This window comes from Pteropus vampyrus, unplaced genomic scaffold (assembly GCF_000151845.1).
Source record: "Pteropus vampyrus isolate Shadow unplaced genomic scaffold, Pvam_2.0 Scaffold635, whole genome shotgun sequence".
In the NCBI taxonomy this organism is placed as follows: Eukaryota; Metazoa; Chordata; class Mammalia; order Chiroptera; family Pteropodidae; genus Pteropus; species Pteropus vampyrus.
Genome location: NW_011889416.1, coordinates 88,240 through 105,631, shown reverse-complemented (window position 1 = coordinate 105,631; position 17,392 = coordinate 88,240). Strand labels below are relative to the sequence as shown.

The window sequence follows — 17,392 nt, the reverse complement described above, 5'->3', positions numbered from 1 at the left end:
AACCACTAGTCTATAGTCCTCTGGTAACCACTAGTCTATAGTCCATATGTATGAGTCTCTGTTTGTGTCCTGCTCATTTGTTGCTTTTGGTTTTATATCCCACATATAAGCGATATCACTTGATTTTCAACTTTTTCTGTCTGGCTTATTTCGCTTAGCATGATTATCTTGAGGTCTATCCATGTTGTCGCAAATGGCAGTATTTCATCTCTTCTTACGGCTGAGTAATATTCCATTGTATATATGTATCACAGCTTCTTTAGCCAGTCATCTATCGTAGGACATCCTGGCCACTGTGAATAATGCTGCTATGAACATTGGTGTGCAAATGTCTTTTTGGATATGGGTTTTCAAGACTTTGGGGTAAATACCCAGTAGAGGGATTGCTGGATCATATGGTAGATCAATTCTTAGTTTTTTGAGGAACCTCCATACTGATTTGCATAGTGGCTATACCAATTTGCAGTAGTATAGGAGGGTTCCTTTTTCTCTGCATCCTCTCCAACGTTTGTTATTCCTTGTCCTATTGATTATAGCCATTCTAACAGGTGTGAGATGGTATCTCATTGTGTTTTTGATTAGCATTTCTCTAATAGCTAGCGATATTGAGCATCTTTTCAAATATTTGTTGGTCATTTGTATGCCCTAAAGAGAGAAGTGTCTGTTCTGGTCCTCTGCCTATGTTCTGATTAAATTGTTTGTTTTTATGTTGTTATTGAGTTTTATGAGTTCTCTGTATATTTTTGTTATTAGATCTTTATCAGAGGTGTTGCTTGCAAATATTTTCCCATTGGGATGGTTGTCTCTTTACCTTGTTGATGATTTCTTTTGCTGAGAAGAAGCTTTTTAGTTTGATGTAGTCCCATTCATTTATTTTAGCTTTTACTTCCCTTGCTTTTGAGGTCAAATTCATAACATCCTCTTTAAGTCTAAGGTCCTTGAGTTTTGTTCATATGTTTTCTTCTATGCACTTTAGTGATTCCAGTCTTATATTTAGGTCCTTAATCCATTTTGAGTTAATTTTGGTGTGGTGATAGACAACAGTCTAGTTTCATTCTTTTACAGGTGGCTATCCAGTTTTCCCAGCACCATTTATTGAAGAGGCTTTCCTTTCTCCACTTTATGTTCTTGGGTTCTTCGTTGAAAATTATTTGCCCACATAAATATGGGTTTACTGCTGGACTCTCGATTTTGTTCCACTGGTCCATGAGTCTGTTTTTCTGTCAATACCACGCTGTTTTGATTATTGTCGCGTTGTAGTATAATTTGAAGTCGGGCAGAGTGATGCCTCCTCCAACCTCCTTTTTTTCTCAGGATGGCTTTGTGCTTCCATACAAATCTGATGATTTTTTGTTCTATTTCTTCAAAAAATGCTGATGGGATTTTGATGGGGATTGCATTAAATCTGTATAATGCTTTAGATAATATGGTCATGTTAACTATGTTGATTCTTCCAATCCAAGAACACGGAATATCTTTCCATTTCTTTGTGTCTTCTTTGGTTTCTTTTAATAGGGTCTTCTAGTTTTTATTATATAGGTCCATCACTTGTTTTGTTAAATTTATTCCTAGGTATTTTATTCTTTTTGTTGCAATTGCAAAAGGAATTCTTCCACCCCACCTTTTTTTTTTTTTCTGACACTTCATTATTAGAGCATAGGAAAGCTATGGATTTCTGAACGTTGATTTTGTATCCAGAGACTTTACTGTATTTGTTTATTGTTTCTAGTAGTGTTCTTATGAAGTCTTTAGGGTTTTCTATATAGAGAATCATGTCATCTGCAAATAGTGACAGTTGAATAAGAGTGGCGATAGTGGACAGCCTCGCCTTGTTCCTGATCTTGAGGGAAGGTTTTTGTTTTTCACTATTAAGTATAATGTTGGCTGAGGGTTTGTCATATATGGCCTTTATTATGTTAAGGTACTTTCCTTCTATACCGATTTTGTTAGGTGTTTTGATCATAAATGAATGCTGTATCTTGTCAAAGGCTTTTTCTGCATCTATTTATATGATCATATGGTTCTTATTTTTTAATTTATGTGGTGTATCACATTAATAAATTTGCTTATGTTGAACCATCCCTGTGCCCCTGCAATGAAGTCTACTTGATTGTGGTGTGTAATCTTTTTAATATGTTGCTGTATTCAGTTTGCTGGTATCTCATACAGGATTTTTGCATCCATGTTCATGAGAGATATTGGTGTGTAGATTTTTTGTGTGTGTGTGTTTTCTTTACCAGGTTTCGGTATCAGGGTAATACTGGACTCATAAAATGAGTTGGGAAGTATTGCCTCCTCTTCGATTTTTTGGAAGAATTTGAGGAGAATAGGTATTAAATCTTCTTTGAAAGTTTGGTAGAATTCACTGGTGAAGCCATCTGGCCCTGGACTTTTTGGTAGGTTTTTGATGATTGTTTTAATTTCTATACTGCTTGTTTTAATTTCTATATTTAGATTTTACAGTTCTTCTTGATTCAGTCTAAGAAGGTTGTATTTTTCTAAGTACTGGTCCATTTCTTCTAGGTTATTAAATTTGGTGTTGTATACTTTTTCGTAGTATTCTTGTATGATCCTTTGTATTTCTGCGTTGTCAGTCATAATTTCCCCTCTTTCATCCCTGATTTTGTTTATTTGTGTCTTTTCTCTTTTTTCTTTAGTGAGTCTAGCCAGAGGGTTGTCAATTTTATTAACCATCTCAAAGAATCAGCTATTTGTTGCATTAATTCTTTTTTTACCTTTTTTTGTTATCAATTTCATTTATTTCTACTCTAATTTTGATTATTTCTTTCCTTCTGCTGACTTTAGGCTTCATTTGTTCTTCATTTTTTTAGTTTTTGAAGATGAAGCGTTAGGTTATTTATTTGGGCTCGTTCTTGTTTTTGGAGGTAGGCCTGTAATGATATGAACTTTCCTTTTATGACCGCTTTTGCCGTGTCCCAAAAGTTTTGTTATATTGTACTATCATTATCATTCGTTTCTATGTATCTCTTGATCTCTCTTTTTATTTCTTCCTTGACCCAGTTCTTCTTCAGTAGCACATTGTTTAATCTCCATGTATTTGTGTTTCTTCCTATTTCTTTCTGCAGTTGATCTCTAGTTTCATAGAATCATAATCAGAGAATATGATTGGTATGATTTCAACCCTCTTATATTTGTTGAGGCTATCTCTGTGTCCCAGTATGTGGTCGATTCTTGAGAATGTTCTATGTGCACTAGAGAAGAATGTATAAACAGCTGTTTTGGGATGGAATGCTCTGTAAATATCAATTATGTCCAGTTGGTCTAATGTGTCATTTAAGGATGTTATTTCCTTATTGATTTTCTGTTTGGATGATCTGTCCATATCCGACAGTGGGGTATTTGGGTCCCCTACTATGTTAGTGTTTTGGTCTGTTTCTCCCATTAGTTGTTAGTAATTGCTTTATGTATTTCAGGGCTACCTGACTTGAAACATAGATATTAATAAGTGTTATGTCTTCTTGGTGCATGATTCCGTTTATCATTATGAAGTGTCCCTTAGTATCTTTCTTTACCTTTTTTATTTAGAAGTCTATTTCATGTGATATTAGTACCGCTACTCTCACTTTTCTCTGAATGCCATTTGCTTGAAATATCATTTTTCACCCTTTCACTTTGAGTCTGTATTTGTCTTTGGAGCTGAGATGTGTCTCCTGGAAGTAGAATATGGTTGGGTTTTGTTTTTTGATCCATTCTGCAACTCTGTACCTTTTTATTGGTGAGTTCAATCCATTTACATTTATAGTGATTATTGAAATGTGAAGTCTTCTTATAGCCATTTTATCTTTTGCTTTCTGGTAGCTCGATATTTCCATTGCTTCCTTGTCCTTGTGTTTCTGTTGTCTTTATTTTGGTTGGCTTTTATGAGTTTTCCCTCTTCTTCCTCTTTTTCTATGTTATATACTTCAGTTCTGAATCTTCTATGTGTGGATACCATTACGAATATGTAAAGGATAGTTATATATGTACAGTCCTCCTATTTCTTCTTTGCATGCCTTATCTCTATTCCCCTTTTTGAATTTAGATCTTTGAATCCCCCTCCCTTTTCAGTCATTGTTATCTCAATTTGTTCTTATGTATGCTGAACGTTCTTTACTATCTTGTTATAACAATTGTCTTCTTATTATGTAAGCTTGTAATGCCCTGTTCTTAGTAAGGGTTGCACTCCTCTGCTTCTATCTGACTAATAGTCACTTTACTCCTAATTATGTATTCTTTTTGTCATTTTGTTTTAGGTGAACTGACCCCTTTCAGTATTTCCTGTAGTGCAGGCCTCATAGTGGAGAATTCCCTCAATTTTTGTATGTCTGGAAATGTCTTAATTTCTCCTTCATATCTAAAGGAGAGCTTAGCTGGATACATTATTCTAGGCTGGTAGTTCCTTTCACTTAATAGTTTAAATATTTGATTTCCTTTCTTTCTGGCTTGTAAGGTTTGTGCTGAGAAGTCCAAGAATAATCTAATGGGTTACTTTTATAGTTTACCATTTTCTTTTTCCTGGCTCCCCTGAGAATTCTGTCTTTGTTGTTGATTTTTGATAACTTTAATACAATGAGTCTTGGCGAAGGCCTTTTTGGGTTGAGATAATTGGGTGTTCTGTTGACTTCTTCAATCCCAAGTTCCAGCTCATTCCTTAGATTTGGGAAATTCTTGTCAGCTATGTGTCTATAAATGCTTTCTAGTCCCTGTTCCTTTTTCCTGGCCTTTGATAATGCCCATCATTCTTATGTTTCCTCTCTTGATGGTATCAGCTAGTTCTTGAATTTCTCTTTCTTTATTTTTCATTCTTCGGTTTTTCTCTTCCTCCTTCTAATTTATTTCTAGATTTCTGTCTTGGATGTCACTGATCATTTCCTCCCTTTGGTCAACTCTATTTCCCAAGCTTGCTATTTCATTTTTCAACTCTCGCAGTGTTTTTATTTTATCTCCAGAAGATCTATTCTGTTCTTTTTGAGGGTTTCAGTCTCCTCATTCTGCTCATCTCATTGTTTTTTTTAATTCCTGAAATTGTTGTTATGAATTATCTCGGACTTACTGAGTCTTTTCAGAAGTACCACCCTGAATTCTATGTCATTTAAATTGCATATTTCTATGTCTGTAAGCTTATTTTCTGGAGCTTTTCTCTTTCTTTCTGAGATGCCTTGTCACCGTGGTTGTTCATGGTGTTTAATGAACTATTTCTCTGCCTGGGCATTAATGGAAATGTATTCTGCTGCTTTTCCAGAAAGATTTATTATATAAAGGTTTCTGTTTAGCCTGTTGCAAAAAAGGAGCTTTTCTTTTGGTTTCCAGTAGGTGGCGTCTAAGCCTCTTTGATCTCTAGTTTATATAAAACTTTAAAAATGCCTTTTTATTTTCTGATAGATATTTAATCACGTTTGCAACCCTCAGTTTCAGCCCCTGTCAGTGTTAGTAACAGTTTGGCAGTGTTTGCTCAGATTCCTCTGGGGCTCCATGGTGATTGGTCTTGGAGGGTATGGGGGAGGGGTCCTCTGGGTTGGGGGTTGGGGGCTGCAACTCAGCCTCGGTTTTGCAATCACGGTGGGTAAAAATCAACTGTTGTTTCTCTGCCGGCCACTTCTCTGCTTTCTGCCCTGATGACTGGGTCCTGCAGCCAACTGGCCATGGGGAGTTTACAGCTATCCCAGGCAGGAATGTTCAGGGAACTTGCCACCAGAACTCGCTGCTCCTTCTCCCCTCCTATTCCTCCTGCAGGGAGCTCTGGCGGCTGCGAGAGGCAGTTTCTTTATTTTTCCCAGTCCACCGCCCGACACTTGTGGTTCTGACCTGTGGTAGCTTTTATGCATAGATCCCACGCTCAGACTTGCTGACGTGCAGTTTGGGGGCTTTTTGTTGAGTTTTAGATGTTCAGTTTATTGTTGTTTCAAGGGGAGAGATCTGGGGACGTCTCTCACTCTGCCATGTTTCTTCGTATTTTGGAACATGTTTTCTTGTGTGTCAAAATGCAGGTGCTATTGTGCAAGAATCTAGATAATGGTATAAAGTGGAAGTAAAATGTGGACACCTCTAGGAGAGTAAAGTCTATTAAAAAGAAAACTGAAAAATCGAAAAGAGTCTAGGGAAACATGACTCGTGAATGGACACTTTACACACCACTGAAGAAGAAAGGAACATATGTGGGGCAGATGAATCCACACATTTAGGAAGGAACAGAAGGCAAAGGGATTAAAACAAAACAGGCAAAAAAGTTTTCTGGTGAGGCTGAAAGAGAGTTCAAAAATAGCCTAGGTCAGAGACTGATGAGAATCCAAAGACCCAGGAATGTGTCTGACTATAATAAGGTCTGGGTGAAACTGATGATCGGTGTTTTTGAATTCATCCAACAGGAGAGACTGAAAGATTAAATCAGTATTTAGATGTAGTTTTGTGACTCTATTAGTTGAATGCCTCCCCAAGACCTCTTTACCTTTCTAGTAAATGTTATCATGTACCGGATGGTCTGCATGTGTTGGAGGACTGCCAATAGAAATGGGGTGATGAGGGCAGGGCCAGAGCAGAAGAGGAAGTGGGGGAGGTTGTAACTCACAGCTTAGCCTTCTAAGGCAGATAACTTCCTCCGTTCTGCTGAGCAGTGGCAAGATGCAGGAAACTTAGTTTTCACGAGACAGCTCAGTGAGGTCCTACTTTTATTTGGTCAACTCTCCAATACCCTCTTTCCTATACTCCGTGCATTCTATTATTGTCAAATGAAGAAAGTTAGTTGTGCTGTTCATTCTATAAGGCTGAACTTAGGGAGGTGAGGGACAATATCCCCACCCCTCAGCTTTATTGAGGTATAATTGTTGAATAAAATTGTAAAATATTTAAAATGCACAATGTGATTATTTGATACATGTCTACATTGTGAAGGGATTCTCCTCAAGTTAATTAACTAGGGAAATGTGTTATTAATCTTTTGATGCAGTGGGTGTTTGTTGAACAAATACAGAACTGAATAGGAGAATCTGCAAATATGAGTATTTTTTAAACTATAAAGCACTATGCAAAGTGTAAATTTTTATGGTTCTCTTTTCTACTCATACTAGGTTGAGCTCACGTTCTACTTCCTGACACCAACTTTGACCACCCCATCCTACACTTATATCTCTCTTCTTTGAACTTGTATTTTGTCTATTATCCATACTGATAATGTTGCAGCCAGCATTCTTTTATTATATCTTTTAATGAATAGGAATCTTATCTCCCTAGATAGATTGTAAACTTCCTTAGGGCAGGAGAGAAAAAAGTCCTGCCTTCTTTTTTTTTTCTTAAGCTCTGTGAACCCAAGGCCTATGTTAATTGAGTGATTGGTTATAGATTGACTATAGCAAAACTACACACCCTCCATGAGGTTTTAATCTATAAATAACCAGCTTGTACTAATGATGCCTGTCATCACTGTAGCCCTACTATCACAATAAGTAGCTTTTTTACTTGGCATTTTCAGGGATATGCTCAGCAGCATTGTCACTAGTATTAGATACCATAGAGGAGTTGATACTACATTGCTGACAGCTCTAAGATGTTTCTTCTCCAGTAGCTTATTCATACTTAAGGGGAAAACATCACACTCATCAAATTGGGCCACTCTATTGTCAGACAGTTGGATTCCAAGCCCAAAAGGAATTTGGACTATGGCATTCAGAGCTAATAACACAGTGTACCCCTTGCATAGCACTGTGACACAAATGTTTATCCTGTGTAATCAGAATAAAGTGATGCATAAGAAAAGACCTGAAGGGAAATGAAAATCACCAAATTGAATACGGATCTTTAGGAGTGCAAGAGTGAAGGTGGGAGTATACAGTGGGAGGAGAGTTTTACCATTAGTCCGGGTGGTAGAAATATGTTACAGACAGCTTATATGTGTTTGAACTTGTTGTAAAGCACTGACTGGAGGACCCATCTTCTTCCAGGGATACCTGTATAAGTCTCTACCTAATTACTAGAAACTTGGAATCCCTGGGAGTTCTGAAACCATTACAGCTGACTCTGAAGCCTTCCTCTATCTTCTTGGTATTTAGATGCCTGGATCTTGGAAGCAAGATAATTCTCTAGGAGATTGCTTTTTGTTGAAGGCCTTTGTCTTAAATAAGAATTCAAATTTAGGTTAAACATAAAAGGTAGCCAATTTGGAGTGAATAGTGGCTTTAATATCTTCTGAGGCCTGAACTATAAAGTTCTTTAAAGTTAATTATAAAGTTCTTTAAAGTTAACTATAAAGAACTTTATAGTTCAGGCCTCAGTATATAATAAGTATGTAAGATATGTCAGAGATGTTTGAAGGTTATTATTGTTAGTTTAATTCCATGTATCATATTGAATCCATGACAACACAAAAACAATTCTACATAAAAACAGAGGCTGTTAATATTAAATAGATGAGAAAACTTAACAATTCTTATATGTTAGACATCTCAAAATGTATTCCAAACTGGATTTTTTTTCCTCTTTAGGGAAAAAGGATTGATGGAAAATGAAAGAAAGCCTGCATGTGCCAGAGGATTCTAAGTCTAGATCTCAGCTCCTTTTCCTTTTCCATCAGCTACATTTCAGAAGAAGCTCAAATGTTTGGGATGTATTGATTCTATAAACTCTCTAAATAAGATAATGACATTTTATTTATCAAAAGTTAAACCAGCTATGTGTGTAAGTGCTCAAGGGTCTATGTTTACTCTTCTGTTTTGTCTCTTTCCCCCTATTTCTACCAGGGCCCCTCCCTAAACTCTCCCAAACATTTAGAGATTTTTCTTTCTCTTTTCTCTCATGTGTATTCCTCCTTAAATCCAGAAGCAAAACTGTTAGGGCACAAAGAAGGGAGGGATCATGATAGGATAGGATGGAATGAGGAAGCTGAATAGAAGAGTTTTGTGGTGTACAACTTATGTTTAAATAGTGATTATCTCTACCAACCTATGAATAATTCTCATTTGAAAGCAAAAGTAATTGTCAATTGACAGTGTTTTAGCACCGGTATTGTAACATGAATTAATGGACCTAAGATGTCTAGATTTATAGTCTGGTTGAATGGCTTCTTTTGTTGCCTTTTCTGTGAGAATAAGGATGTGCCACTATCTGTTATGAGTCTATTAGACTTCTTAGCAGTTGTATTTCTTCAGTGCAAATCAACGAATTGGCATTCTGACTCATGAATTGCTTTTGTACTGTTGATTAGCATGAATCTGTCTCCTGGGAGTTTGCTCAAGCCTGAATGAACTGAAAAAGTTACTTTTCATTGGCTTTCAAATTATACCATGTAGACATCCATATAGCCTGAAACTCAAATAACATTGGTGTAAGGGATAAAAATGCCTTTGGGGTTTTGAATTTTATGGAGATAATACATGTACTATACCTATATATATTCTGGGAACATGATTTGTTTTATAACCAAATCTGTGGTTGGACAAGTGGCTTTAGGACAGAGTAGTGGCATATCGTGTAACATTCAGAACATGGTGTAAAAAATTGTTTTCAATTTTAGCATTTAATCCTAAGAACAATGGACTTAATGGAAGTAATAGCTAATGAAAAAAGATAGATAGTATTTTCACATAAATACTTTCTTAAATACTACTCTTAAATATTTTATTTCTTTCAGAATTTACATTGAGGCTTACATAGGTATTGTAGAGTTGGTAACCAGAGAACTGAATCCTACTGACAAGTTTTAGGAGTAGGATGAGATTACAGATGCTTAGAGTGAATTCACTGGTAGTATTGAGAACAAAAAATAACTGGCCCTACTCATTCTACATACAATCAAGTTTGTTGTGTATTTTATTTACCTGAATAGACTTTAAACAAAACCCTTTGAATGGTGGTTTGTATTTCCAAGTTGCTTTCATATTTATATTTATCATTTTAACAGATCTGATAAATAAACTCATTACTACATTTAATACTTGAGGAAACCAAGAAATACTGATGTTCAGTAACTTGCTAAAGAACATACAGCTGATTAAAAGGCAAAACTAGGATGAACTCTCAGTTACCCAGGGGCAGTTTCCATTCCACTGAAATCCATACAGCAAGGTAGTTTAGAGCAGGGTTTGCTACAGTTCAAACTGGAAGATTGCTTGAAACAAGAAATCTCTATGCTTGCTTATGTTAGAATAACAATATTTATTGAGTGCTCATGGTGTGCATGAGGCACTATTCTAGTTATTGTTCAGCAGGGGAGGTTTAAAATAAATAAACTGATACCTTCCTCAACACTCTTGATATCTTTTGAGGAGAATAATTATATTTCTGTGGCTCTTATTTTTTAGAACGCTCTTCTTCTTGCCTGAAAATGTAGGCACTGCACAAGCTGTAGTCCTTGGTCATCTCTTAGATTTGCTTTTTCTAAGCTGAGCCATTCTTATGGCCTTGGCTATCTTTCACACTTCTCAGATTTAACTTTGGCCTCTACCTCTTACCCATCACTTACATTTACGGCCATTATTTCCAATCATCTATCAGATAATGCTTCTTGGAATTTTTGCCGTCTCCTCAAACTCAAAAATAATCATGTCCTATGCTCCCCACTTCCATCCCCAAATTACCTATTTCTATGAATAGTAGTAGCACCACTGCCCAGATCTCTACAGTTTCAAAATTTCAGACGTCTCTGACTTACTCCTTTCCTGTGCTGCCTGTATCTAATCACTCACCAACTTCCATCTAATATTCCTTTTACATATCTCTTGCCACTAACTTAGCCTACAGCCTTAACTCCCACTCTTTCTGTGGCCTCCTCATCTTGTTTTTTTTCAAACGTAGTCACAGCTATGAAACTCTGCCAGATTCATCTCAAAATGTTTTTTCATCATGTCCTTGCTTATTCAAAGTTTGCCGATAAGATTTTTCATTAAAAAGTGCCTGGAATTGAATGTCTAATTATCTTGCCTTAAACTTCCACCCAAATTTATTTTATGTTACTCCTCACCGCAATCCCTTTACCCTAGCCAGATTATGCTCCTTGGTGTACCTTGTAGGTACACCTGTAAGTTCCCCAAGGGCAAAAACTACATCTTACCTTGCTTTGTGCCACATACTGTATTGAGTTTAATTAATACTTGTTAAACTGGATTACAACATATTTGAGAGATTTTAACAAGAACATAAGAAATAGCAAAATGGATCAAAGTAGAGGTTCATGTAGAGCTATGTTATTTGGGAGATTATGATAGTTATCCTTTATGGCTTTAGATTCACAAGGTTGGATATGTACCTTATGGGTCTGTGCCGTTCTTTTAATCCCTTATTTTCAACCAATCATACAGCAAAGGTAAATTTATAATTTCTGCACCATGGATAAATTTGTTTTTATCCTAGATAAATAGTTCCTAAACATATCAAAAGTTCGATTAAAGGTAGGAGGGAAAAGTTAGTAGAATATGAAATTAATGATTCTGGATTAGAAAGACACCAAAATGCTGGATTCAGATATGACTAAATCTGCAAACTCTAACCTACAATTCTATTTGAGTTCACTGGCTCCCAGGCTGATTTATTTCATTTGCAGGAACTGATTGGCATACAATGCAGTCCCAAGTCCAGGTTTAGTTACATTTTGTTTTTGAATAATCACCTGATAAATGTATGGTGTCATGGCTTCTTTCTAGGTTTCAAAACAATCAGAGCTTTGGAAGGCAGAACAACTGAATTCAAGATTCAAGGATTTTTCTTTTTCTTTTTTTTTAGGTAGAGATGGAATCCACCAAACCATTTGTTTACCCTTAAAAATAGCTTCTTTGCCGTTTAAGAAGAAGAATGCTCCTGGCCAAATATTTTGATTAAAATGTATGAAGTTTTGGCTCTGTGTGAACCTGGTCTATGTCAAATATGTTTAAGTCACTAAATAGATCATGCAATATTCTTTTATTCATTTATAGTTCTGAGAGCTTTCTATTTTCAGTGTCCAGTCATAACTTGTCAATTTCTAGTTGTGTGGTATGTTTCCAGAGAATTTCTTAACCTGAGTTTATTTTCTTATTTCCAAAACAAGGATAGTAACACTTACCCTGCCTAAATTGTAGGATATTGAAAGGTTCAAGTAGTATAATGAATGTGAAAATACCAGATCATTCTTCACTGGTTTATCTTCAACAGTCACTGTATATATATATTTTTCATATTGGAGGAAACTGCCAGTAGAGATTAGAGAAATGATATAAAGCCATTAAAATAGAATTTTAAAATATTCCCTGTATTTCCAACTTAATTACAAAGGTACTGTAGGCTTGGGGAATGTCATATCGAACCCCTAGTAGAAGTACTGAGCAATACTTGTTGACAGACTTATTAGATTATCAAGCTCTGGCCAACAAATAAAACAGAAAGAATTCATACTAGCAGCCTAATTTAAAGCAGGTAGGGCAGATCCCAGAACTCTTGGGAATTTGCTAAAATCAGCATAATTTTACTACATGCAGTTCTGGTCCTAGCATTGAAATGTTGACTCTCCTTACCTGCTAACTTCAAGGTTACATTCACTCTCGGAAGCAAGCTCCAAGTCTTCAGTAAATCCAGTCTACCCGGTTTCCTTGAGAAATAAACCTTCGTTGGTGAGCTGCACAGTGAATCTGAATACACCAGAGGGTCCTGAAAGTACACTCCATTCACAGGGCGCCTGCTTTTTAGGCAAGCTTCTTTGAAAAGCTGGGTTGCTGCTATTTTTAAAAAGAGAGAGGGCAGGGCACATATGCTAGCCAATGTATACAGATTCTTCTTCCTCTTTCAGATTAGTCCTCAAACTGTTTAAAGCACGCCTAAGTTTGGCTTCTCTGGTGTCAAGTGGGGGAGGGGAAAGCAGAGGGAGGGAGGAAGAATAGAAACTGGAGACTTGCAGGTTGTTGTGTGTATAAATGAAGTTTTATCTCTAACTCCAGGAATAGAATCCTCAGGAAATCACACAACTGCTCTGAGATGGGAAGCAGGAAGGCGTATACTATATCTAGCTTAGTTCTCTCTGATTTTTATGACTTGGGAGTGGCTAAACTATTTGTAGGCAGAGAAAAATAATCCTACCAGTATATGATAATCTAACTGCCATTATATGAAACTTGATTTTAGGCAAGATAAACTTTCTCTCTCTCTCTCTCTCTCTCACACACACACACACACACACATCCCTTTATGATGGTTGTGGCTCTATCCACATTCTTAAAAGGCTTAGTTTGAGCTTGGTTTCCCCAAATCCCTACAATACATTGCCCCCACTGGATTAAAAGTGAGTTGTTTTCTGTTACACTCTGAATGGTCTGGAATGACTGGGCTTGCTGCCAGGGATTCTGTGTTAGGAATTTGGAAGCCAGGTAAATGCTCTTGACCTTTGGTTATGCTCTGGGGTGTTGGACATATGGAATACTCTGTCCAGCTTCTGGAGAATGGGGACATGCCAGTCTGCTATGTGCTGATTTGAGCTTGGGGAAGCACCTTCATGTTATGAACCAAATGATGTGAGTTGGTTACATCAATTATATTGAGTTATATTAAGATACTCTGTATGGGGATAGGCATATTTATGTTTATTTTAATACTCTTTAAAACAAAGCCCTGTAACTAATAACTAATTTGGTTGTACTCAGTAAAACATGAGCCCAGCAACAGCCCTCTGGTCTGCTACGTGCTGCAGGAATAAAGCCATTTACTGAAAATGGCTTTTGCACCTGTAGTTACCAGAATTATCTCACAGCCAACCTAAAGCCAGAGCTCTCAGGTTTCTCAGATCTTCATTTTCATTCATAGAATTCTTGGTTGTGGTAGTGGTTGGGGAAAAAGGCTAACAAACCAAATTAAAGGGGGTGGGGATAAAATTTGGACCCAAGACCAGACTCTTTAATCATCTCTGTTTTTTTTTAAAATTACTAAAATGACACTACTACAATTTCTTCAACTGAGAAATTGTAGTAGTGTCATTTTAGTAATTTAAAAAAATTTTCAGTAATTAAAAAAAAATCTTCCAATCTCTTTGGATCCCCAGAGATATAGGGGAAAGTTCATAAGGGAGATAGAGGGTGAGCTATCACTTCCTCTCCAGTCTGGACTGTTACAGCCATCTTCAGCTATGGTGGAAGGGTAGTTCATACTGAGGTAAGGAAGAAAAGAGAAAGGAGCTAGATCTTTGAGCTTCAAGATGGCACCACAACAGCTATGGTAGAGAGGGGATGCCTAGTGTTGTTTCTGTGTCCTTTCCTACTCATTTCCTTCCTTAACTGCTTATGTGCTTCCTGAGTAATGAGAAAGGCAGTGCTCCACCCATTCCCAATTAGGTCTTTGCCTTGTACAGCTGCATCAACTTATACCATGTTTTTTATGATTGACTGAAGATTTTTTAAATCTCCTTTCCTCACTTCTCCATCCTTTCTTTTCTTTTCTGTACACCTTCATTACATACTTATCCTCACATTTTCTATCATTTCAGAAAATAGTAAAATACTCAGACTGTTCCTTCTTTGCTGCCATCTCTCACCTTTTTCTCATTTTTTCAGACTCTTCAGTTCTTACTTTATTATTGAGGTATAGAGAGTACCAAGTAGGGAATGGTGAAGGAGAGGGAGGATGACATGTAATTGGATGGAGACTCTGTCTTAGCGAAGTAGGATTTAGGTAGAAGGTTAAAAGATTTCCAGTCATACAACATTCACAACATTAACTATGAGCCATAGGATTCATAGCTTACATGAATTCATAGAGCTTAAAAAGGGCCTTGAAAAATCATTTTGTTTTGAATTTGAATTTTTATTAAATTGAATTCCTAAGGGTATGACAGGTCCCTGGCTCATTGTGTCCCCAGCTGTTAGCTCATTACATTGTTTGGTTTGTCAAAAAAAATAATCTAGTGCAGCTCTTTTACATTACAGATGAGGAGAAAGGCCAGAGCAAAAGAGACTTTTTCAACATGTATTTATTTTACCACAAAATCAAGAGGAGTCATTTTTTTCTTCCAGAACTGAAATTGTTCCACAATCAATACTAATAGCACTTTGTACAAGGTAGATAAAGAAGAGTGTTACTATACTCATAGCTCAGTTCTATATACATATGTACATCATTCACAGACACTGGGATTGCCTTGATTCATCCTTTAGTTTTAACTTATAGAAATGCAGAAACAGTGAAAAATATGTCTAGCTGTGGAAATACGGCTCATCACTTTCCCTCTTCCTGCCCCAAGGCCTATCCAATGGGTATAAAGCAGCCTTGGATTATCATTTCTGGTGAGGCCAAGGTGCACTAATTGAGAATTCCGGTGAGTTTGAATGAATAACATTTACTCTACCTGTAGAACAGATTAGCATAGACCGCCTAGGAGAGATGGTACAGATCATTTAAGCCAACATTCCTACATTATTCTATGCTGTCTAATGCAGTAACCACTAGCTATGTGTGGTTATTTAAACTTAAATGTAAGTTAATTAAATTAAATCGAATTAACAATTCTATCCTTCAGTCACACTAGCCACATTTCAAAGGCTTAATAGCCACATATGTATAGTGGCTACTGTGTTGGACAGCTCAGATTTAGAATAGATTTTAAAATTAATACCATGTTTGGGTTAGGGAGTATCACTAATAAAAGGTCATATATGTAAGTGCCAAAGTTGGGAAAAGAACCCAGGTTTCTGGATTCCCAATCAAGAGTAAGCAGATTCATTTTCACCCCCTTTGTACTGATTTCTATCTCAGTGTGGCTCTTTGTGCATAATTGAGGCATACTGAGCGTGTGTAACTTTATGTGTGGGCTTTGAATTTTCAGGAAGAACATCTAGTTAGCATGGATGAGGGAACTTCTTTGCATGGATTTATACAGTTCTTGCCTTTCTCCCCTGACAGAATCAAAGAAGAAAATACACATAAAGTTGCAGTGAAAAGTAAAAAAGTTATAAAATGCAAGGTGTAGTAATGTTGATAAACTCTAGCTTGACTTCCTTCTAATTGGTATTTGCCCCTCAGTCCAGGTGGAGCTGAGTGTGGGTTGGGAGATAGGCTGGATTGTTGGGTCATTTTGGCAACCAAGGTGAGAGAGTCTGATGGGTGCATGTGGTCAGGGAATCCACTAATAGCTTGCAAACTTAGGAACTGGGGCCGCTTGGACTTGTCCCCACCTAAACTTTTGCTTCAAGGGAGGATCGATAATGGAGGAATTAGGCAAAGACCTTGAGTGAGAACTAGGCCTTTCCTTAATTGAAGGAGAATTCACTGTACTATAACTTCCTGGTGAAAATTCTGCTATAACTAGAGACTAGTCTACTGAGAGTTATTTTAGAGGTGTGTAAGAACTCCGCAGTTCCTCAAAGCTCCTGCTACCTAATTTGCTAACATAAGCCTGAAATACCTTTAAGTGTAGTTCATAGTGAGAGTTCTCTATTAGATGCCTTTAAATTCAGAACCACTAAGGAGACGTGACCCGAGGACTGACTCTCATAGGAGAGGTCATCCACTATGGATGGGGATTTTAGTGTTCTTATTAGGGAAGAAATGATGATGATAATGTCAGCTCTGGCTATTTCACAGTATTTAAAAATCAAATAAAATGGGAGCCATGGAGGAGCTTTATAAACTAAAAGGTAATATGCAGATAAAATTATTGCATTACCTGTTTCTCCATCCTCCTCTCCTACACAGTGTTATTTCTTACCCAAGATATTGCATGAGGTCCTATAAATAAAATTTGAGAGAGAAATTTGAGTAACTTTGAGATAATTTGGGACCCTGTAGGGTATTATAATCCCAGGGCAAGAAATTATTGCCATGGAGGATCTAGTTGCAAAGACCCACTTTTATGTCTGCAGCTAAGTTTGCCACAGTGACAACATCTGCCATGTATATTTATATATGTTTTCTGTGTGTATGATCTAATGAAGCGCTATCTGTAAAACTGCCTTAGTCATTGGAGCTCCCTGAAGGTAAGGTGAAATGTTTATTTGACTTGAAAATGGAGTCCTAAAACCTGGGTTTATTTTGGCTCCATCATTTTTGATGTGACCTTGGAGAGATCAAGTCATTTGTATTTTTTGAGCATCAGTATTCCATTTTGTAATTAATAATGGCAAAGGGTTAATAATCACCACTCTGTTACTTCACTGAGAATCAGAGTGAGCTAATGCATGTGAAATGCTTGTGAACTATAAATAGCTGTACAAACAACCTCATAGTTATTTCCTAGTATCAGGTGAGATCCCCCAGATACGTGCTCAGAAGCTGTTTTTGACATGTTTTCTTTATCTCAGCAGGGACCAATCAACTATCTAGCCAAGAGGGGAAACTGACTTAAACATTTGATTTTGGGGTCTAGCCTATAACCTAGCTTCACCTTTCTTACTGAGATACCCTTACTTAAAAAAAAATACAAGCAGAACTAGATGGGAGTATAAATTTGAAAGAA

At 36.8% G+C, this 17,392-nt stretch overlaps 1 protein-coding gene across 1 annotated transcript in view; it reads right to left on the bottom strand.

Annotated features, from left to right (window-relative positions):
• Window positions 1-12,763, bottom strand: part of CYSLTR1 (cysteinyl leukotriene receptor 1) — a 21,547-nt gene extending 8,784 nt beyond the window's left edge. Inside the window, exon 1 of the mRNA XM_011384932.1 lies at window positions 12,474-12,763. The gene's annotated coding sequence lies outside the window, so the exon portion shown is untranslated. The remainder of the gene's footprint in view (window positions 1-12,473) is intronic.
• Window positions 12,764-17,392: the final 4,629 nt, after the last annotated feature.